This window comes from Mustela lutreola, chromosome 10 (assembly GCF_030435805.1).
Source record: "Mustela lutreola isolate mMusLut2 chromosome 10, mMusLut2.pri, whole genome shotgun sequence".
Lineage (NCBI taxonomy): Eukaryota > Metazoa > Chordata > Mammalia > Carnivora > Mustelidae > Mustela > Mustela lutreola.
In genome coordinates this window covers 91,084,952-91,108,111 of record NC_081299.1, presented here as the reverse complement: position 1 = coordinate 91,108,111, position 23,160 = coordinate 91,084,952, and the positions used below count along the sequence as shown (strand labels likewise).

General features: G+C 35.4%; 2 long non-coding RNA genes across 2 annotated transcripts in view; one reads left to right on the top strand and one right to left on the bottom strand.

Annotated features, from left to right (window-relative positions):
* The window catches only part of LOC131809701 (uncharacterized), a 172,001-nt gene that overhangs the window by 139,097 nt on the left and 9,744 nt on the right, over positions 1–23,160 (top strand). The gene's annotated exons all lie outside the window — the stretch shown is intronic.
* LOC131809700 (uncharacterized) lies at positions 17,481–20,982 on the bottom strand. The gene is made up of 4 exons (XR_009345262.1): positions 20,907–20,982; positions 20,508–20,583; positions 17,996–18,385; positions 17,481–17,915 (listed from the first exon to the last, which is right to left on the bottom strand). It is a non-coding gene; the product is annotated as an uncharacterized LOC131809700 (long non-coding RNA).

Here is a 23,160-nt window from a genome sequence, read left to right as displayed (position 1 = left end):
CAAAATTTTTCAGAGGCTGAGAGAGGCTACTTTATATTTCTGTTCATATCTACCTTCCTTACTCCTCAGCCTAGATTCTTCTTTAGATAATAAAGATACTATGTTTAAAAGGGTTTCTTTTTTTATTTCTTTAATCAGATTTTCATAAATGAAATATATGTAAATACATAGGCAAGTGATGAGTACTATGGTTAACTACATATCTCATGATTCACTGTCACCTTTGGTCCATACACATCCCTCCCTTGTTTCATTTATTTAATGATTCCATTGTATCTCCAGTCCCAATTCCCATCTTCCCCCCTTTCTCCACCAAAGGCAAATTTTCAAATATACACATATTGTATCTTTTTGTTTGCATGTACTCTTGCAAAATGCGTATTTTTGTTTTGTTTTGTATGCAGTTTTAATTAGCATAAATAACATTGTATGACATACTTTATTCAGGCTCTGCTTTTCATTCTGAGGGATGTCTTTATTTTTTTTTTTTTTTTTTTTTTTTTTTTTTTTTAAGATTTTATTTATTTATTTGTAAGAGACAGAGGGAGAGAGAGCAAGCGAGCACAGGCAGACAAAGAGGCAGGCAGAGGCAGAGGGAGAAGCAGGCTCCCTGCCGAGCAAGGAGCCTGATGTGGGACTCGATCCCAGGACCCTGGGATCATGACCTGAGCCGAAGGCAGCTGCTTAACCAACTGAGCCACCCAGGCGTCCCTGAGGGATGTCTTTAAATCTATCCACGTTGCCATGATTACATCAAAGTTGTTGCTTTTAACTGTGCATTAAATTCCATGGTGTGCATTCAGAACACTTTACCTATCACTCTTCCAGTAGTGGACATTCAAGTTTGCCTCCACAAATAATACACCAGGGAATATCCTTGCATATGTCCTCTTTGGGAGTTTTGCACAAGCTTCTTGGGGATACAGATCCAAAATAGAACTGGAGATGGTAAATTGTAGACATACTATTTTGACTATGTAGAGCCAGATTGTTTTCCAGAATAGCTGCTCTAGTTCACACTCCCAACAATAGTCTGAAGGTTCCTACAGCCCCACATTACAGCCAACACTTGGCATTACCACCTAACCTGTGCTGAACTAATATGTTTAGATTGACATCTTGTTCTGGCTGTAATTTGCATGTCTGATTGCTGTAAGGTTTTAGCATCTCTTCCATGCTTCATGAATTTTTACATTTTCTATTTTGCATTACTTGTATTCTTTTTTCTATTTTTATTCTTGGCTAATTTTTAGAAGTTTCTTGTGTATTCTGATTATAAATACCTTATCAGTTTTGAGCACTACAAACATCTTTTCCCATTCTGTCATCTCTTTTTTGATTTTGTATGTAGTGTTCTTATTGACCAGAAATCTTTCACTTCGGAGCAATCATGCCAGAAGAGGAATGGGTCAATAAATGGCTCTGCTTCTCTAGAATTTAAAATTTTGAACTTAGGGACAAAAAGGCTGCATAGATTTTTGAGATACCTTGATGACAACATGAGCTGCTAATGAAATACTATGACTTGTTCCCATCCTTTACTTTCAGGGGTCTTTTATTTATTTTTTAAAGTTTGAACTCTTCTTTGAAATCCATAGGGTACTTTTATTCAGGTAAGCTAGAATTGCTTTCTATTGCTTATAGTTGAAAGAACCTTCACTAATACAGAAGATGAGACAACTGGAATGACAAAATGGTGTCACCAGGACCAGAGTTCATAACAGTCCTGCAAGACGTTGTGATCCATGAATTTCCCATCATATGTTTCCTTCATAAGCTGTTCAAAGAGAGAACAAAATGGTGTATTCTCACATAGTGAAGCTTCTGTTATTGAAAAATAGATCTCCCACCCAGTTCCATCATCACATTCTGTTATAAACATATATACTAATAAAAACATGAGAATTTGAACCTTCAGTAGCACTAGCCACATTTTTAATGATGGACTTAAAATAAAAACCCAAAGGTCTTTCTTAAGAGAACTCTGAATGAGCTAAATTTTCTCATTTTTTAGTGACTATTAATCTGAACAGCACTTGCCTCATCAGCTGCATCTTTCTAAATATGGATGTACTTAGACAGTAAATACACCCTCTTTCCGGCACAAGCTTTGTGTCTATCAAAGGATCACTTATGCTCCTGCAAGGGGGCAATGCATTACTAAATAATGTCAAAAATGTGATTGCCCTAGAGAATAAAGGGAGGACAGTGTTTATATAAGAAGTGCTCAAAGAATGCAGTTTTTTTTTTTAAATTTTTGCTCTTTAACTGGTAATTGCAATATGCCTAGATCCTAAAATAGAGATTCCTGAGAACAGATGTGATTATAATTTTGTCAAGGACAACAGTTTGGATTTTTGTTACATTGCAGGAAATGAATCTTTCAGGTTAGCATGAATGGGAGTTCTTTTATTCTTTTATTCCAGCACTTCCCGAACTTTGCTCAAAAGATTTTGATTAAAGTTCTGAGTAGGGTCAGGAATCTGTATGTTTAACCAACACTCTAAATAGTTCTTAGGAAGGTGGCAATTGATTGGAGTGAATATCTTTGGGAAATATATGCTATAAACTATCATGGATTTATTGCATCTATCTAGAATTTTAGAAGATTGGCTTTGCTGATAAGCTGCAAAAGTATCACATGTCTCATCTATTAATATAACATGGTTACTGGGAAAAGTAGATGTGATAGTATATGTAAAGAAATCGCCTTTATTCACTTTTTTACTTAGCAAAAATTTATTGAATTCCTACCATGTTAAAGTCAGCTGGGAATATACAAGGCATACAGAGATTATAAAATGTAATCCTTGACTTCAAAGAGTTCATGATGTATTAACCAGTAGGTGACGGGCACTTAAGAATTAACAGGAAATGAAAATGTATGATAAGTGCTATGATCGGAGAAATATACTATTATGAAAGTGTTTTAAAGGAACATCTGATCTATACCTTGGGGTATAGGGAAAGGTGTCAAAATTGATGACTGAAAGATAAAATGTGATCAGGCAGATGAAGAGGGAACTAGAGTAGTGCACAGAGAAGGAGATGCATCCTAGGAGACTTGACAGTGAGAGAGAGAACAGCATAACTGAAAATCTGAGTGTGTGACTAAAGTCTAGCATAAGGGGAGAATCATATTGAGAGAAAATGCTGGAGGGATGAGCAAGAGTCAGGATCTGTGGGTCATGTTGAATGATCTGGACTTGACTTTTCAAGTTGGAATATGTGTTTTGGAAGGTATTTTCAAGGGAGGGTCATGATCAGATTTATGTTTTTAAAAAACCGCTTGAGCTCCAGTACAGAGAATAGATTTGTAGAGGGTTAAAACTGCAGGTAAGGGGGCTGGTTAGACTAATTGAATTGAGAGGCCATGAAGCCCTGAATTAGGGTAACTGGAGGATAAAGAAGGTTGGGGCAGATTGGAAAGATAGAAATCAAGTAGAGTCAAAAACACTTAGATATTTGTGTCCTCTGAGCCTCGTGCAGTGATATGCACATAGAAGGCACTCTAAAAAAATGTTTGTTGAATGAGTCAGTAAAGTACCTCATAAAAGGAATAGTAAAGTTGGCTTGTGACAAGTTTCCTCTACGTATTAGACACATCTTCCTGGATTTTTAGTCAGGTCTTCAAACTCAGTGTTTCCATAACTGCATCTGTCTTTGTCATTAAAATCTACTTTTCTTCCTGAATTTTTTTTCCCCCTTCTGGACCTGGTATAATCTCTGTCCATTCACCCAAGTCTGGGAATCATTTGTCTCTGTATCTCCAGTGCCTAATGGAGTACTTCCCCAACTAGGCATAAGTATTCCATAACATGGGGTTGAATAAATAGTTCCATGAATTCACTTAAGCTCAAACTTCAAACCTAAGTGAAGCTGACCTACCTACTCACATCCAATCAGTGACCAAAGAATTGAACTTACTTACTTACTTACTTTGGAACATTCACTGAATCCACCTCTTTTTCCCTCTATTGCTAGTTTCTTGTCTGCTTGTCTTGGTTTGGTTTGGGCTTTTTTTTTTTTTTTTTTTTTTTTTTTGTGGACATGGACTCTATTTATATGTCTATCTCCAAGCTGTGCCCTCTTCAATATATTAAATTTAGCTGCCAGATAAATACCTCCAAAAGACAATTTTTGCCATAGTTCTCTATTCAGTGACTCTCCCTCACCATCCTAGCCTGACCCTCATGATACTCCTTAATTTTCCTTCTGATCTTCTCTTCCTTTTTTCCTATTATCTTCCCCCTCCTCCCTCACACCAGGCTACTTCAGTCATGATGGTATTATCACAGTTTCTGAAAATGCCCTACACTTCACCATATCTGTATTTGACTCATTTTGCTCTTTTTCTCAATATTCTCTTCATTTCAGACTCTACTTGAGCCCAGCTTCCTTCAAAGCCCAGGTCTCAGGCATGTCTTCTCCATGGAGTCTTCTTTGTCTCTTCCCAGCTAGCAATGACTGGTCTTCTCTAAACTCTAAGAACATTTTCATTTGCACATGTTTTAAGCTTCATGTCACTTTCTTTCTTTTAAATAGTTGTTCCTATTCCTATTTTACTTCCTGTAAAACAAGGACTGTAGACAAGACATGGGCTGTGTTTCTTCTTTCTGACATGGTGATGCTGAATCTGTTGCCTTCCAAACACAATATGCCTGATAAATATTTACTGGATGAATGAATAAATGAATGAATGAATATCTAAAATCCATTCCTGCCTCAAACCAAGGGATTATTTTGCCATTCCTCTTATTATTTAATCCTCAAAAAGGGCTAATATAGTCCCCTTCAAAGGATTGACACATGAGTAGAAATGTTTAGGTTGTCACAATGTCTAGGGAAGGGTCGTTACAGACATTTATCAGCTAGGACCAGGGATACTGATATTTTGAAGCACTCTGAACAGTCCCTGTCCGCCTCTGTTGAAAAACACTTGTGGCATTTGAGTTTTATTTTATTTTATTTTAAAGATTTTATTTATTTATTTGTCAGAGAGAGAGGAGCGAGAGCCAGCACAGGCAGACAGAGTGGAAGGCAGAGGCAGAGGGAGAAGCAGGCTCCCTGCGGAGCAAGAAGCCCGATGTGGGACTTGATCCCAGGACGCTGGGATCATGACCTGAGCCGAAGGCAGCTGCTTAACCAACTGAGCCACCCAGGTGTCCCAAGTTTTAGTGTATAATAAGAAGAATAAGAATTTTTGACTTCCATTTCTTACAAACTGGTCACTTAATTATATTGAGAATTTGATAAAATTAGGTGTATAAAGCATCTAGGTTAGCTTGCAGAATAAGCTTGCAGTCAGGGATAGCTCTCACTATCAATTGCTTATCTGGAAAAAATGGGGCTGGTGATAATACCTACCTCACAGTATAAAATGGAGAATTAAATGAGTCAGTGCACAGAAAGCTCTTTGAACAATACCCTGGTATAATGTCAGTACTGAACAAATATTAACTGTTGTCATTATTATTGTTATCCCTTTACTAGTATTATTTTCAGATGTTTCACAGAGCAAGATTATATTGAGTTTACAGTCAACTAAAAGCCTCAGGATGTTTTCACATGAAGAGTTGTTAAGTCAGTTCCTTTGCAATCTCATACCTATGAACAAAATAAGCTCAGACCTTGCTGTGCTTTGGTTCCTTTTGAAGGTTGATGGGAAATTCCAAGGTGAACCAGACTTAATGCCTGTGGCCTTTATCCACAGCACTGAGAAAGGAATATCAAGGTGAAGAGAAATAGCAATTTGAATCTCGGTTTTGCATTGAAATGGATCCGGCACTCTGCGGCTTTTTATACAATGCTGGAGCTGCCTTTCCAGTCCGCATTTGGTTTTCTGGAGAATGAAATGTATGAAGATAGAAATTTGCTTAGGGGCTTGTTATTTTATTTTCTTTTGTTTTATTTTTTTTTTTAACGGTTCTTTTTTTTTTTTTTTTTTGGATGTTCTAATGGGGCTTAGTTGAGTTGCTATCCACCTTTGAGTTTAGAATTAGCTTTTTGCTTGCTTTCATGATAATTGTTAACTGAACTGGCTCGCAAAGCACTTTCACGTACATTACTGCTTTTGATTTTTCACAACAGCCCATGGAGTTGGGATTTTTCTTTTTCTTATTTTACTAATAAGGAAACGGAGCACATTTGTGATTCACACTATAGATAGTGTCAGCTCTGGCTCTAAAATCTGAAATTAAGAGGTGAGCTATTTCATATAAGGACAAACTGATATGGGAAATAAAGGCAACAAGAAAAATTAAATTTCCGTACTACCTACAGTCCACTGACAAGTCCTTGAAACAGGCAGAGTGACATTCCTCTAGGGACTCAACTGCCTCAATGTTCATATTTGCTAAGGGCAAAAGGCAACCTTAGCCCAAACCCCAGGATCCTATGAATCTACTTTCACATATAAAGTCCCTTTGGAAACTTCCTTTATCTCTAACCCCAAGATATGTGTTGGTAATCATCTGATTATCCCCCAAGCATATGACCCACCCATATGCATCTGAAGTGTCTCATGTCTAAAATTTTATTAGACAGTAATAAATGACCTTTCCCTAACAATAGCTAGTCCCCTCAAGGTCCTGGAAACCTTGCTTCCAAATTTCCTTAGAGACTTAAGCTATCACTAACAACCTGCCGACTTGAAAGTATATAACCAGCCTCTCCTCGTGACCCCAGTGGAGCTCTTTCTACTCACGGGTCCTGTCCCCATGCTTTAATAAAATCACTATTTTGCACCAAAGTTGTGTCAGGAATTCTTTCTTGACCATAGGCTCTGAACCATAATACCTTTCCTACTCCAAATCAACTTCAAGTAGCCATATACCTCAGGGATTCCTAGAATAGGTTGTTGAGAAGAACAATGAGAGAGGAAGAAATGAAACATTTACTTTATGGACTAATTTCTATAAATCAGAAATTATGCTGATGCTACACACTGTTCATTCATCATTTTATGTTGTCCTATACACAGAAGTTACAGAAACTGAGAAAAGGAGAAGTTAATCAACTTAGCAGGCTCCAAACTATGTACAGGCTAATGTGCTAATTTTTGTAAGTTTGTTTGAAGCTCAAAGGGCCTCCAGAGGTACAAGTGTGCAAAGTGATGGTTAAACGCAGCTGAAAGTTGTTCAAAGTTGTCAGGCCAAGTTCTTTTATTAAATACCATTTTTGACTTTGGTTCTGTGAAAGGTTAGCTGGTAATGATTTTAAACACAGGATGCATAGGAAGGAATTTCCCACATGGTTGAAGGGGCAAGATAAGGTGGCTTTGGCCAAAGCCATGTGTACCTAGGGGAATTAAAAAAAAAAAAAAAATCTGTATCCTCAAGTCCAGTGCTACATGTTTTCTTTTTTTAAAATTTAATTTAATTTAATTTAATTTCTTTTCAGTGTTCCAAAATTCATTGTTTATGCACCACACCTAGTGCTCCATGCAATGCGTTTTTTTTTTTTTTTTTTTTTTTTTTTTGTTAGTTCTTGCAGGAATCATAATAGAGTATCTTTTGGAAACTACATATATCTTTTTCTCTCTCACTGACTCAAATAATGGTGATCTTTTGGGAAAAGAATCTTTGTGGACCAAATTTACTTACAATTATTTTTGGTTACTCAAAACACTTCCAAACCAGAATTTAAATTAAGACTTTAATGATTCTGATTAAAGCAGATGTAAGGAAGACTTATAATGACTTATTCTTGCCTAAGCTAGTGTAAAAATTTCACAAACTTCCTCTGTGGGATGAACAGTCTTCAAACTTTTTATGTAAACTGTTTGTGTTGTTTATGTATTTCAGAGAGATAAAATTTTGCATTCAGTATGTATGCACATTTCCCCATTTCATCACAAATAGATCAACACTTTGTAATAGCTTTCTAAACAATATAATTATTTGGTTTTATCTTTCACTTATATCAGTTCTATGTGTGTGTGTTTTTTTTACCCTATTTTTTAAAAATCTAAAGGAAAGAGGAGGTATATCTGTTATTTGTGGCTGGATGGCATTACATGAATATTTTAAAAGCAAGTTATAGAAATCTCTTAGAAACTTATGCAACAGGTATATGTTTATTATTCAATGCCTTCATGAAAAAATAGATTTTTCAACTCCCGAGGTTATACTGGTGAACATAATTTAAAATAAAACCTGAGAAAAGTAAAAGAGATTAAATAAATATTCATGAAAATGCCCTCTTCAGGAAATAGGGTCATTTGAACAGTCTATTCCATTAAAAATCGCTTTATTTCACTTAAATTGGTTACCTCGCAGGGAAGGAAGACATAAGAATACTAAAGGATTGATTCTGAAATCTGGACCAAAGAAATGACTTTGAAATCTCTCCATTGCATTAGCCAGATGGAATTTATCACACAAATAATCTAGAACCAATCAGTTGTTTTAACCTATATAACTTGGAGGAGTACCAAGAATCTATTTAAGTGCTATGTCAATTGTATGAAGAATTAACATTTTTATTAATATATAAATATTGATAAACTGCAAATTAACTTGGACTTTTACAGCATTGGGATGATCTAAAGTTAGCAACTTCCTCAATGTGATTTACTAGCAATCACTTAACAATGATCATTAAAATTAGTTCACAATCAGAATAACACAGAATAGACTTGTGGAATCATTAGCATCACTTGATTTGTATTTATGACAATCACCAAAAATTAAAGCACATGTTCTTTAATCAAAAGTAAACAAGTTTGAAACTAAAATAATCTTTTATCAGATATTGGTAACCATACTTCCTGATCAACTATTGTGATGTTTGAAAGTTTAATCTAAACAATTTGCAACCGTTGCGTGAATAGTTTTTCAGACTTGTGATTATCCCCTCACCCACTTTCTTTCTTTCTTTCTTTCTTTCTTTCTGGCACTTTAACTGGTGCCTTGGTCTAAATGTTCATGTCCCCTCTGAATTCCTATGTTGAAAGCCTAATGCCAGAAGTGATGCTATTAGGGGGTGGGGCCTTTGGGATGTGCTTAGGTCACAAGAATGGAGTCCTCATAAATGGGATTTTTGTTAATATAAAATAGACCCAGGAGCTCCCTAGCCCCTCTAACCATGTGAGGACAGGTCTGCAACCTGGAATCTGCCCATGCTGGCACCTTGATCTTGGACTTCCAGTCTCCAGTACTATGTGAAGTAAGTTTCTGTTGTATATGGTATTTTGTTATAGCTGCCCAAACAGCTGAAGTGGATAATACGGCAAAACCATCATGCTTCAGTGACAGTATCCAAGCCCCTTGGGAGGTACTGAAAGAATCAAGGAAGAGACTGGTTAGATGAGATTGTTCTAGACTAAGGTTACCCAACCTGTGTTCTGGGACCAGAAGTATCAACATCATCTGACAGTATGTTAGAAATGCAAATCCTAGGAGAAGGGGGGTGGGGTTATGGACAGTGGAGAGGGTATGTGCTATGGTGAATGCTGTGAAGTGTGTAAACCTGGCAATTCACAGACCTGTACCTTGGGTGATAAAAATACATTATATGTTTATAAAAAAAAAAAAGAAATGCAAATCCTATACCCCATCCTGAACCTAGGGAATAAGACTCTGCAGATAATTCATATGCAAAATAAAGCTTGAAAAGCACAGTTTTAGGAGATGCCTTAAATACTTCAGAAGCTGAGTTGGTACCTGATACTTCTTTTCTTTTTTTTTTTTTCCTTTCTTTCTTTTCTTTTCTTTTCTTTTTTTCTTTTCTTTTCTTTTCTTTTTTCTTTTCTTTTATTTCTTTTCTTTTCTTTCCTTTTCTTCTTTTCTCTTTTCAATTCCAGTAAGGTTAACATACAGTGATATATTACTTTCAGGTGTGCAATATAGTGATTGACTTTTCTATTCCTGACAGTAGTTTGGTCAACTGAACTTGAATGCTAGAATGGTCTAAAGCTTACCTAGTGCAGACCAATAATTATTCCTGGAAAAGATTATTTATCTTAAGTATTTCATGTCTTGCCTTTTCCAAACAAGACATTTTCTTTTTTTTAAGATTTTATTTATTTATTTGACAGAGAGATAGAGAGCACAAGTAGGCAGAACAGCAGGCAGAGGGAGAAGCAGGCTCTCCACTGAGCAGGGAGCCTGATGTGGGACTCCATCCCAGGACTCTGGGATCATGACCAGAGCCGAAGGCTGCTGCTTAACCAACTGAACCACCCAGGTGCCCCAAGCAAGAGATTTTCTAATCATATCTGAAGAGTGACAGGAACTTGAGAGATGCCTAGATTTCACCCTGTGTTGATCTGCATCCAGCACTTAACATAAGGGTGGAAATAGAGAAAACATTTTCTTACCCATATGAGGTCTCAGAAGACACTTAATTCTTAAACTGAATATTTTAACCCTTATGGGTTCCCAGAGATTTTGGACGATATGTGGCTGTGTGCTTTGGGTTGCCATCCATTCTAATTCTTTGCAGACTGGGTGCATTCCTACTTTATTCTCTGACTTTAGTCAAGATGGAGGAGGAAAGGGGATGAGTCTATTTTTGAAACTTTAGAAACATAAATATAGCACATGGTGACTAGCGAGGATTCATGAATGAAATAGGGGTTGAAAATAGGTACCTATAAGGGTCATGCAGGCAAAATAAAAGTATGAAGTAGGCAGAGAAACGGGCAATGGGAAGTTGAGGGGACCAAGGCAAATTAGGGAGAACATGTCCAGTGTGTAAAAGCCAGCCCCTGCTTAGTCCCACCTGGTTGCAGTCAGGCAGTTGTAGGAGCACAGATCATCTGATAGAAGCATGAAATGTGAACTTTTGCATGGCATCTCTCAATGTTTTAGAACACATTGCAGGCAGAGGAATGTGTCTCGTGACCAGATTCAATCCCCAGGTCACTAGTTGGCCACCTTAAGAGAAACAGATTCTTGTAATATATTCCAATAATTATCAATTGCTTCTCTAAGGAAGTTATTTCTTTTATGTGTCATAAAACTATTATGTGTTCATTCTTACCCCATTTTCTTTTTGTTTTGTTCTTAAGGAGAAGAACAATGACTGCCATCCATTATCTGCATTAAAATGCAATGCATTTAAAAACTTGAGCCACCCCACAGAGAACTTATTAATCTCCCAGTGAAATGGTACCAACATATTCTTGTAATATCGCTCACATACAATTTTCTCAGGATTTTTGCTAAGGGGATTTTGATGGAACCTGTTTGAGACAGGAAAAGAGGGCCTTGTCTTTTCTCAGTGGGGTGTCTTTAAAACACTGAAGGAACTCCTGGTGGCTCTGAAAGCTTTTGATATGCTTAAATTTGCTTAATTATCCCTAATACTGAATGCTTAGTCAAAACATAATGTCATATGGTGAACAACCTCAAAGGCTCTTCCTAATAGCGGCAGTTGCTTTGGATAATGAATGAGCTGAACCTGCCAAGACTTCTGTGTTCCTCCGCATGTCCATCTTGGTATAAACAGAGGTCTTCCTCTGTTTAAAAAAGTGAATTTTGGTTTTTGTAGGTTGATGGGACTCTAACCTACTGTTCTCCAGCATTCACTATTGTATCTGTTTGTAAAACTTACTTCCATGTTAAACAGCTGATGCTATTATTTAACAGAATCTTTTAGTCCTCTTCAATCTTTTACTGTGCAACAATAATTTGAAAGCTTATACAGAAAATCAAATAAAAATGACAACTACTTCAAAGTATCAGGGCAAATTTTAAGCAAGAGTGTTTTAAATTTATATCTAAACCCACCATCCTCCACTTGCATTATTATTTGTAGTTTAATTTTTTTAAGAAAAAAAAAAGAAATTTCTTAACATTTTTAACAAATTGGGAGAAACAATGGTTCATGTTGGGAGCAAAGGTTGCTAAGTCATTAGGAAAAAGTAAATGTTTTCTTTATTCATACTTGCGCTTGAAGAAGCCAGTACAATGCCTGGCAATTTGCAGTGACCCACGGAAGTGCTGAATGAATAATAGGACCCCAGCTGTTCTAAGAGCACATCCTCTCAAGGCCTGGTAGACTTGAGATGAGGATGGATAGTCCATGAGCAGAGATTTTCTTTCCAGACCAGGAGCATCCCCCAGTCTGACCCTTTCAATGCTGGTAGAAGTAGGAGAAGGGTGAGGATCGGTAAGATTGTGGTGAATGTCACAATTCAAGGATCTCGTGTTTTATATTCTTGTAGGAGTTTTTTTTTTTTTTTTTTTTTTTTAAAGAACCTATTCAAACCCACTCACACATTTATATTAAAAGTTATGTTAATTGCCAAGCAAATAATATTTCAAACTTAGAAACCCTACTCATTCCTAATTATAGCTGTCAGAATGGCAGGGCTTTGTGAACTAAGTAGCAAACATGGAAAAGCCTTCCTCGTAAATCAATAAAGTGGAACATTTTAAAAGATACATAATTAATTATTTAGCACAAGGAAACACTCTGCAGCTTGTACTGTGTCTATGTACAATTGCATTATTCTTTTCTTTCTGATAGAATGCTAATTGTTCTTTTTAAGTACCTTGGATACAAATCACTTGATTTCCTAACTGGTATGTCAAACTAACTTACATAGTCAGTACCTACTTGTGAATATATTGAAAATATGGCTATGGAAGTAAATGGAATGGACCATTTACAGCCTTCTTTATAATACCTCAAAGGCATCTATCATGTAGGCAAGCACTTTGGCTTAACAATTTCTCCTTTAATACAGAGGCTTGTTAAAAGTGGCTGTTCAGAATATGTTGTTCATTCAGTAGTGATTTCTGATAGTTTCAGTAGCATGTAGGGAACTGTGACAGTGATTTATTGTAAGTTATTATACTAATTACAGATGTAACATTAAATTGTTTGCTCAAAATTTTAACCTAGAAGGGGGAAAAAAAAAGATTTAGATACAGAGGTGTGTAGCATTGTGGATGATATTATGGGCTCTATAAGAAAACTTTCTGGGTTCGTTTCTGCCCCCACCATCTATTAGCCAAATGAATTTGGTCCCCTTACTAACGTGTCTGGGTTACATATTTCTCCCTTGGAATTTGGGTCTGATAACTGTTCTCATTGGATGGTGTGAGGATGAGTCCCAACAATATATGTAAAAGGCTTAGATAATACTAACCACATAAACACTTGATTTTTTTCTAGCTATTATTGTTTCAAAATTAAACCAGAAATTAGGATACTTTCTGCATTGCCAGAAAACATTTAATAATTACTAATTACTTGAGAACCAATGGTTCATACCAATCTTTATAAACATTCACAGTAAATACGATAAAACATTACTCTGTTGTATAAAGAAAGGCCAATGCATTTGGAGATGTGCTTTTTTTCCCTGAAGAAACTTGCTTTATGAGAACATCTTATATCTCTGCCTGCTAATCCCTTATTTGGGTCTTTGTCCTTAGGTGAAATCCCTTATTGACATAAGACTAATACTTTAGCTATCTAAAAATTCAGCTCCCTGGAAGACTCTCTCTCGAAGATGATGGCTCAGCACCAGGAAATAAACAGGCCATTCTAGGCATAAAAAGAAAAAGAAGTAGATGTCAAAAAACCTATGTCCCAAATTCTTACTCTTTACTTATAAGGGCTTTTTTTTTTTTTCAGTCATTCACTCAAAGTTTATTTGTCCTCATTTTATACATAGTTCCTATGGAAAAGCGATTCTGGATTCCTGTGAAGGAAATTAGGAAGCAATAAATTAGAAATGGGAAAACTGATCATATCTATGTCATCAAGAATTTAGCAAATGGCTGATGACAACAAAGGAGATAGAAAATTTCAGAAGGCAGAAATGATGTAAAAGAATAAGTCCGAGAACCTTTCAGAGCTATTTTGCTTTGAGATGGATCTTCCTTTTTACCTCAATAGATTCTGATGCTATCTAAGATTGTAATATACAGATTAATAATTGATATTTATACATGATCTAAATCATCAAAAATATTTGGACCTGTTTACCTTACTTTGTGTAAGAAGTTAGAGAAGGAATATACCAGATTTGCCAAACTGGTGGCTTGCAGAAGGACTCTGACTTGGTGAATATAATCGGTTATAGTTTATTTAAAACAATTGAATTACTTACTTGCTGATATTTAAAAAATCAGAAACTTTCTCCTAAAATTGGCTCCCATTTCTTGGAAAAATTAGAAGATATGGTAATAATGAACCTATGTACTTATTTTCCAACAGACAACTGTATGGGAACTCTCATATATTACCAATGACATTAAAAATATCATCACCACTTGCAGTGTGGGGGTTAAGGGTGTAGGAGAAGAATAAATGAAACAAGATGGGATTGGGAGGGAGACAAACCATGAGTGACTCTTAATCTCACAAAACAAACTGAGGGTTACTCGGGGGAGGGGGGTCGGGAGAGGGTGGTTGGGTTATGGACATTGGGGAGGGTATATGCTATGGTAGTGCTGTGAAGTATGTAAACCTGGCGATTCACAGACCTGTACCCCTGGGGATAAAATACATTATATGTTTATTAAAAAATAAAAAAAAATTAAAAATTAAAAAATATTGGAAAATTTGGAAGTTTATTATAATGTTATTATAAAATTTTGAAAGCTTATCATAAAGCTAAACTATAACCCAAAGATTCTACTCCTAATTTAACCTAAAGAAATCAGTGCATATGTTCACAAAGAAGATTTATATAAGAATGGTCATAACAACTTTAGTCATAATAGCTTCAAACTGGGAACAACCCAAATGCCCATCAACAGGAGAATGTATTAACAAATTATGGTACAGCCATTCAGTAGAATGCAACCCCAAAATAATAATAAACACAAAAACAAGTAAGTGATACACAGCAACATGGAGAAAACTCAAAACCATTATATGGAGGGGAAAAAAAAAGTCAGGCATAAAAAGTACACCCTTTCTGATTTCATATGTAATGAAGTTTAAGATAAGAAAGATTATGCTACAGTGCTAGAAATCAGAATAGTAATTGTCTTGGGGGATCTGAGGTGGAATTGCAACTGGAATTGACTGGAAAGGGAAATTTGTGGGCTGCTGGAAATATTGTTTATTTTGATTTTGGTGGTGGTTATATACATTTGCCAATATTAAGCTCTATGCTTGTCTGCTGTGGATTTTACTGGAGACACCGTATGTGCCAACAAATACGATCAACCTAAAGACAAGAGAAACAAACTCATAATTAAAGCCAAATAGCTGCCATCTCCTTTAGCCATGTTATACTCTATTTGCGTGGGTCTGGTGGGTATCAAGTCTGTAACTCTAAGACAGTTTTAGTTACCTGGAAAACTCTGTTCTTCATGGTTACTAATTCCTTCAAGGTTCTAGAGAGTGACAATGTTTAGCTGTTTATCCTTGCATGTTTTGCTCAACGTGGCTTTCTGAGCTGCTTTACTTTGGGTGTTTCAGTTGGCTATCTATCCTCATGTATCAAATGATTAACTGTTATCACTCAGAGCATTTCAAACATTTTAAATAAATAAGAGCACTGCTTGACACAGCAGGCAGCAAGCTTAGGTGAAATAATAAAACTCATTACCCTGAAGACTTACACAGATTCAAAATAATAATCAAAAATAGCTGCACACTGACAAATACAATTATATATTTCAGATCTTTAGAGTTTAAATCATAGCTCAGAGATCCATAACAATTTCCTAAAAGAAGCTATGGATGATTTCAAGTGAATGACAAGAAGGTCAACCAGTTCTCTTTCATAATACATTCTTCGTTATTTCTATCAGGGACTAAATTCTAAGATGAAAGGATTAAATCTCTGACCAAGAATGGCATTTTAATATTAAACAAATTCAGTCTCCACCAGAATAAAGAATTTCTTGATAAAACCTTAACATAAATCTTTGTGTTTTTCAGAAATTTAAGAGTGTGCACACACACACACACACAACCCCCTTATGTGTCAAATTCATTTGCATTCAGAAGCGTGATACCATTTGAAACTTTATTAAAAGAGGATCTATTCAAGGTCAACTACTATACTTGATAACAAGCATTAAAAGCAGTTTATGAGCAACACATGTTATTAATTAATAATGCACATGTAGTTAAGTGTTGAGATTAAGCAATATTTATGCATGTAAGTATGACTCATTCTTTTCTTAGTGATTTATGAGACAGAATTTTCATCTAACAGACATTTCCAGGTATCTAATCAACCAGAGGTTTTGCATTTTCATCATGAGACAGAGATGTTTCAAATTTAATTACAACTCATTGACCTACAGTAGTGCTTTCAGGGTTGATTTCCATAGTCATCACCAGCAAGTGGAAGCTGACCAGTAATTAAAAGAATTACAAATCTAAAGATTTATAAATAATCTAGTAATATAGTAGGCTTTTTTGGTTTTTTAAGATTTTTTTTCTTAGAAATTTGGAGATGTTACTATAAATTAACATTGCTGTCTGGTCAATCTATGTCCTCACAAGTTAACCATGTCTATGCAGATCTACAACATCCCTTCATGCCCAGAATATTCTAGTAGGTTCCCACCTGCTGTTCCTGCTCCCAGGCACTTCTTGCTGAGCACTGCCCACATGGAATAGATTCATCCACCTCAAAGACCATTTTCACAAGTTGTCCTGACATTCAAGATGTTTGTAATGTTAGAAAGCAGTATAAACCCCTTCTAAGAGCACAGAAATTCCACGTCAGGTTCTGCCATGATATATTTATGCTACCTTATTTAAGGTCATTTTAACTTTTGACTTTATTTTTATCACATAAAAAGATAGAGTAAGTAGATACATACTACTTGCTATACCTACCTCATTTTTTTTTTTTTTTTTTTGTAAGTAGGCACAGTGTGATCAAGTTTGGCTGCATATAATGAATGCCACAAAAAGTCTAAAAAGTACCAATTTCTGTACCTGAGATACTGATAGGATTTGAAAATCCACAAGTGATTCTAATGCATAATCAAGATTGAGGAATAGTGATGTTGTTGAAGGAAATCTTTATGATTTCCCTCTTGAGGAGGGAAATTAGTAAATTCCCTAGAAAAAGATTAAACATTTTTTTATCAATTTAACTCTAAATAATCGTCAGAGTCTTTATTCAGCATATAGCGTTTCTATTCAGACTTTCTCCCTAATAATGTCCTTTTTGTGTACTAATGGCCATGATGGACCAATTCTACATGGCATTTGTCACATTACCATAATGCATTACAATTTTTTTAAGAATTGATCTCCTACCACATCTGAAACATCCCTGCATATTTTGGTATGTAACTTTTGTTATAATATGTGTTGAAAGAGATGATAGAGTGGCATGTTTTCTTGGTTTCACCTTAGCAGACATAAATGCCCCAGAACTGTACATGCTAATTCGAGATAGAGATAGATAGACCTGAGATAGAGAGATGAATGAGTTTAGATATTTGACAGCTTGACGGCAGTTAGCTGCATATATATATATATATATATATATATATATATATATATATTTTACCCTTGGATTTTTACAGGAAAACACACTGTAGAGTGGATTGTAATGCAAGAAAACTACGCTTATTAGTGATTGACAGCTGTAGGTTTCTGTCATCTTCAAGAAGGAAAGATGTGTGGTAATAAAGGAACCCATCCATAAATCTGTATATGATGGAGGAGACATTCTGTTAGAATTCAGCACAGATGGGAGCACTTCAGCACATAGCAAGCAGAGCTTCTCCTTTTGACTGTCTCTTAAACACAGTTCCTGTCTCCTAAGGGCTTCAGAATTTTGTGTGGTATTTGAAAAATCAGCCACATGCTTCAACTACAAAGATAATGCCATCTCTGGACATCGCTGACATGCATTCTTCTGCAACACTGGTGAATCTGCATCAAGTCATTTACACCTGTTTACTGCATTTCCCCAGCAATTAAAAGCAGGCACTTCTGAAACGGTGGTTTGGGATTGCGGTTAACATCTGGAATGGGAAAGAGGAGTGACTAACACATCTGCTTGACACTAGAGACACTTCGTTTTATCTTTTAATTCCAAACTTACTGAATGAGTGGGGTCTATTTATTGCCTCCATTTCCTGCAACCCAATGATTTCTTTCACTACGCCAGTGCGATTGCTCACTGAAATGGTTTCTGACAATGTCTTCATTTGTCAATCTCAGCAGTTCTTTCTTTGTTCTTACTTTTTCTTGATGTTTTGGTACATTTAACACAGTTGACCACTTCCTCTATCACTTTTCCCTGATATCTGTGACAATAGTGTGTTTTCAAGTATGTATTCGTACTTCTTTCCTGTTTCTTCTTGGGGTTTATTTTCTTCCTTCTCTAGAGGAGCTAAGGATGTGGTAATTTTCTCCACATTTTTTCTATGTCTTAACTACTTTCAGTATTTTATCAATTCACATCTCCAACCATCATTGCTAAGAAAACAGCCTGAAAGAAAAAGAAAGAAGGAAAGAAAGAAAGTCACAAACCTCCCATGAAATTTACCCACTGAATTTTCACTTGAATGCTTGACTGAATTTAAAATAACAGGCTCATCTCTGAACTTCAGCGTTTTTGTATTCAATTAATCTCTGACTTTTGTTTTTTCTTTTGCAATCTTTGTCAAATCTTTTTCTCTAGCTGCACTGCTTCCCATCTAGCCCAGAATCTCTTCCTACCATTTTTGAGTCATTGAAATAGCATTCCATAAGAAAACTGCAATTCCTACATTCTTTCATTTCTTTTGATTATGACCATCTAATTAATATTTATAAAATATAAACTATATCACATTATGTCCTCATTATCTTTCTGCAGTATCTTTCCTTTGCTCAGTATAAGTTCCACAAAGTAGAGAATTTATCCATCTTAGTATTATATCCTTGTTATTAGGTAACTAGTAAATAGTAGATTTTAAATACAACTGTTGAATGAATGATGTAGAATTAATTCTAAATGCTATCTGAATTTAATGTTTTCCACAACTTGACCCCAGTTTATTTCTTTAAACCTATCTTTCCATACTCCTTTCTATGAATCCTAAGTTCTAGTTACTCTCCAAATACACTGTGTACATCTCTTCAATAATTCCCTTTCAAGAACTGTCAAAATGATTTCCTCTTCCTAGATTTGTCTTCAAAATCCTGTTTTTACTTAAATTATTAAGTGTGCCTCCTTTCATCAGTTCCATCTGGAAATGGCAACTCGTATTTGTTTATATTTATAGAATGTTTTCACTTTAGTACGTGTTTTGCATAGATAGCCTTTTACATTTCACAATCACCCTATGAAGTAGGTCTAATTCCTCCTCCTCAACAACTGAGGACACCACAACTTGGAGAAGTCAAGTCACAGAGCAGTTAAATTACAGAGCTCAGATCTGAGCCTTGAATGGTCCAACTACAGAGACTAGAGTCTTAGTTCCCATAGCTTTCACGGTCATGACATTCTCCTCTGAGCTCCTGGCATGTGGTCTGTATTGCTCATTTAGCATTATTCATATTTCCTTGCATGATTGTTTAATTTGTCATATGTATTAACCTTGTCTCTCAAATGCAGAGAATAGATCTGAATAGAGATATGAACAATAATTACTAAAGTGTCATTATCGACTCATGGGATTTCATTTAGATCAAAACGTACAGTGTTGGCCTGGTGAACTAACTACTGAATAGATATTACCTGTTCAGTGCTTTATCCTAACATGAGCATTAAATCCACTTGGCAAAAAATATTTTCAGAACTGCAGTAGATGTAAAGTAAGAACATCTCTTTATTTATGTAAATAATTAAAAATAAATGTCAGGCATGCCCCATTCCTACTCATTTAAGTCATTTTAATGATACATGAAATATAAAAGGAGATTTTGTTAAAGGTCTCTAAGGAGAAAAGGGCAACACCACTAAATAAAGAAGGATGATCATGCTGGGGCAAACTTGAAAGGAGATGGCATTTATACAAAATGCAATTTACTTTGACAGTAATTTTCTGAATTTTGCTGGTTATTATTGAAGATATATGTGTGTTTGACTAAGAATGCTCCCTCTTCCCTCTCTAGCCAGCTGCTCTGTTTGATCCTACCGTGAAGTCACCATCCTGTGTTAATGGTTTCACAGTTTGTTCCTGGGGAAGAAAAAAATTATTATGATGTCACAAATCTGTCATTTTGACTTCACTGCAGGGTCAGGTTGGGGGAGAGAATGGGTTGTAAAGGAGAAAATCCTTCAGGTGGAAACTTTTTTTCCTTATAATAAGAAATATTGTTAGGACAGGCACTTAAAATCAAGTAGACAAAAGGGTATATGACTTAAATGTTCACAGGTATCATGTTAGAAATAATCCATCTGAAATTCTCTTACTTTTAATGATGTCAGGATAAATTTTTTTCCCTGTACATCCAAACGGATCTTTCTCTTCATTTTTCTACATATACCTTATAGGTCCTGGTATCATAGGAAGAGTTTCCTTTTCTGGATTTGTAATAAGCTCTTTGAGGAATCACAATAGTACACTGTCTTTTTGCATAAGTACCAAAGTGCATTGTCCCAGCCCTTTTAAATTAGTGCTCACCAACTTCAGGTTTCAGATGGCAGAGTTGCAGCAAATCCATCAAAAACAATGACTAGAAATTTAAAAGATCTTCTAGCTAAAATAAAACAAAGAAATGGCTAAGATCTCAAACTACAAACTAACTGTATGCCTACCAAACGATGTCAAATCTGGGCCAAAAGAGGGAAGAATGCTGAGAGCCAACACATGCCTTTTTGAACATGGATGGATATCGATTTTTCCAACAGTAAATGTTACAATCCAGAAAGGCATATCCAGTGGCTCTTTGATTAAAGATGACAACATCCAGGGGGGTAGAGTGGCTGCAGAAAACTACAGAACCTCTCCATGGAATATAAATTTAGTAGCATCGGATAGCAGGGGAGGTGGCACTGAAGTAGAAACCAAACTGGCACTCACTATTAGTCTTGACTCAGCCGCACACTCTTTGAGAGAGTGCCAGAAGCCAAGCAGGGAGAGGAAGCAGCAGCACAGGGAATATCTGACATAAAAGGGTTCTCTGTGAGTCACAATTACTACTTGCATGCAAAAATGAGTCATGCATTCAGCACAAAGGGGAAGACTGATTTGGTGTGAGAATGTTTGAGACACAAAATTTCAGTCCAGTCTCTGGACCTCCCTATATTATAGCTCATTCTACCCAGTCCCATATCTTATTTTCAGCAGGTAGCTAACTTCATTCAAACTTGAGTAAAACTTAGAAACCAACAGATAAACGATGGGACTAAATGGAGGAAGCAGACAGAAACAAATGGTAGTAAACTTGCACGGATTCTTACTTAAAAATGCACAGGAAGAATTTAAATAAATAGCTTATTCTATTCTCAAAGAAGTTAAAAGAGAAATATAAGGGTCCGAATAGAAGACTCCATATAATAGAAGAAAGTTCAAAGCAAGCTGTTGGTCCTCAGAAAAGAAATATAAGGAACAAATAAAACATACTGGAAATAGTACCATAAAATAAGGCAGTTTAAAATATAATAAAAGTGATTGAAAGAACAAAGATATAGTGGGTAGAATGGGGGAAAACATAAAATTAAATGGAAAATAACAAAAACACAAAAGTAGTAATCAATGATGATAAATTAATGAGATGATAAATGAATCACTCATATTTCATATTCCTGAATAAAACAAATGGAACAATGAAAAAAGCTTTTGAATACATATTAAGATAAAGCCCCTGCAAAAAACCCCATATTTTTAATTTATAGCTCAAAAAGGTATTTGTGTTGTAGGAAAAGATGATACAGAAATATCAGTGGCAAATTTGGTAAAATTACTAAATTTCAATATTAAATAATCATATAAACAACCTGTAAGAAAATAGATTAACAATCAGAGTGCCCTCAAATTTTTATAAGAGAATGCAAGACCAGAAGACAATATATAGTATGATTAAAGTTTTGAGAAAAGGATACTGTGGCCCAAGATTTTTTTTTTTTAGGATTTTATTTATTTATTTGACAGAGATCAGAAGTAGACAGAGAGGAGGCAGAGAAAGAGGGAGAAGCAGGCTCCCCACTGAGCAGAGAGCTCGATGTGGGGCTCAATTCCAGGACCCTGACATCATGACTTGAGCCGAGAGCAGAGGCTTAACCCACTGAGCCACCCAGGCTCCTCTCTCTCTTTTTTTTTTTCTTTTTTTTAAAGGATTAATGGCCCAAGATTTTATACCCAGTCCTGCTGTCCTTTAAGTACAAAAGGCAATAGACAAATCATCTCATACATGGAAAAACTTAGGGAACCCAGCAAAAATGGAAAAAAGAAATTGTTTAGAAAAACTATTGGCTGGATTTTGCCCACCAGAAAATGAATCAAAATGAACCTGAAAAATGGAGAAACAATATAAAAAAAACCAAAACCCAAAACCCACAAACAAATAGTAAGCTCTGAATCTGTTAAGATATGAAATTATAAGTAGAGTGAGACTTTTAGCTAAAGGATGGAATTTAAATGGTATCAAGTATATAATGGAAAAAAGAAAGAAAAATCATGGAATATAGTATGGGAAAGGAAATGGGGAAAAGTCCAAGACTAATTTATTCATCTATCACAATTGACATTCAATGAATTTGTCTGTATTTGAAGCTTGTAGTTAAAAAAAAAAAGGATTACAATGTTTTAAACATTTTTATTAAATATACAAGCTTTTTAAGGAATGTTTTTAAGGAATGTTTCTTCTCTGCTGAAGAAACATTTATGTAAATAAAATTTAGCATTTTATTTCCACTTGATTTTTTCCTCTCTTAAAATAACAAATTTATTTACATATTTATATTCAAACAGTTTGTATGATGTGATTCCATTACACCAAAATTATGACTAAAAGCCTTATATCTTTCTACATCTAGTTGCCTAAGAACTGGCCACACAGGTCTCTTTAGGTAAAAATTCTGTGGCATCTAGTTCTAATTTCATATGTCATTATTTACTATCTTTCATCTATGTAAGGACAAGAAGAGATGGATGAAGTTAATTTTAACTTAGTTAAACAATATTTACTTTGTTTAAATTGAATTAACTTTGTTTAATTTTGGTTAATCTGGCTGGGCAGAGTAGGAATAACATTTTACTCTATTATTTTTTCAACATTGTTTGACCTTTTATTTTTATTCTGATTTTTATTTTAAAACCCACACTGAATAAGACA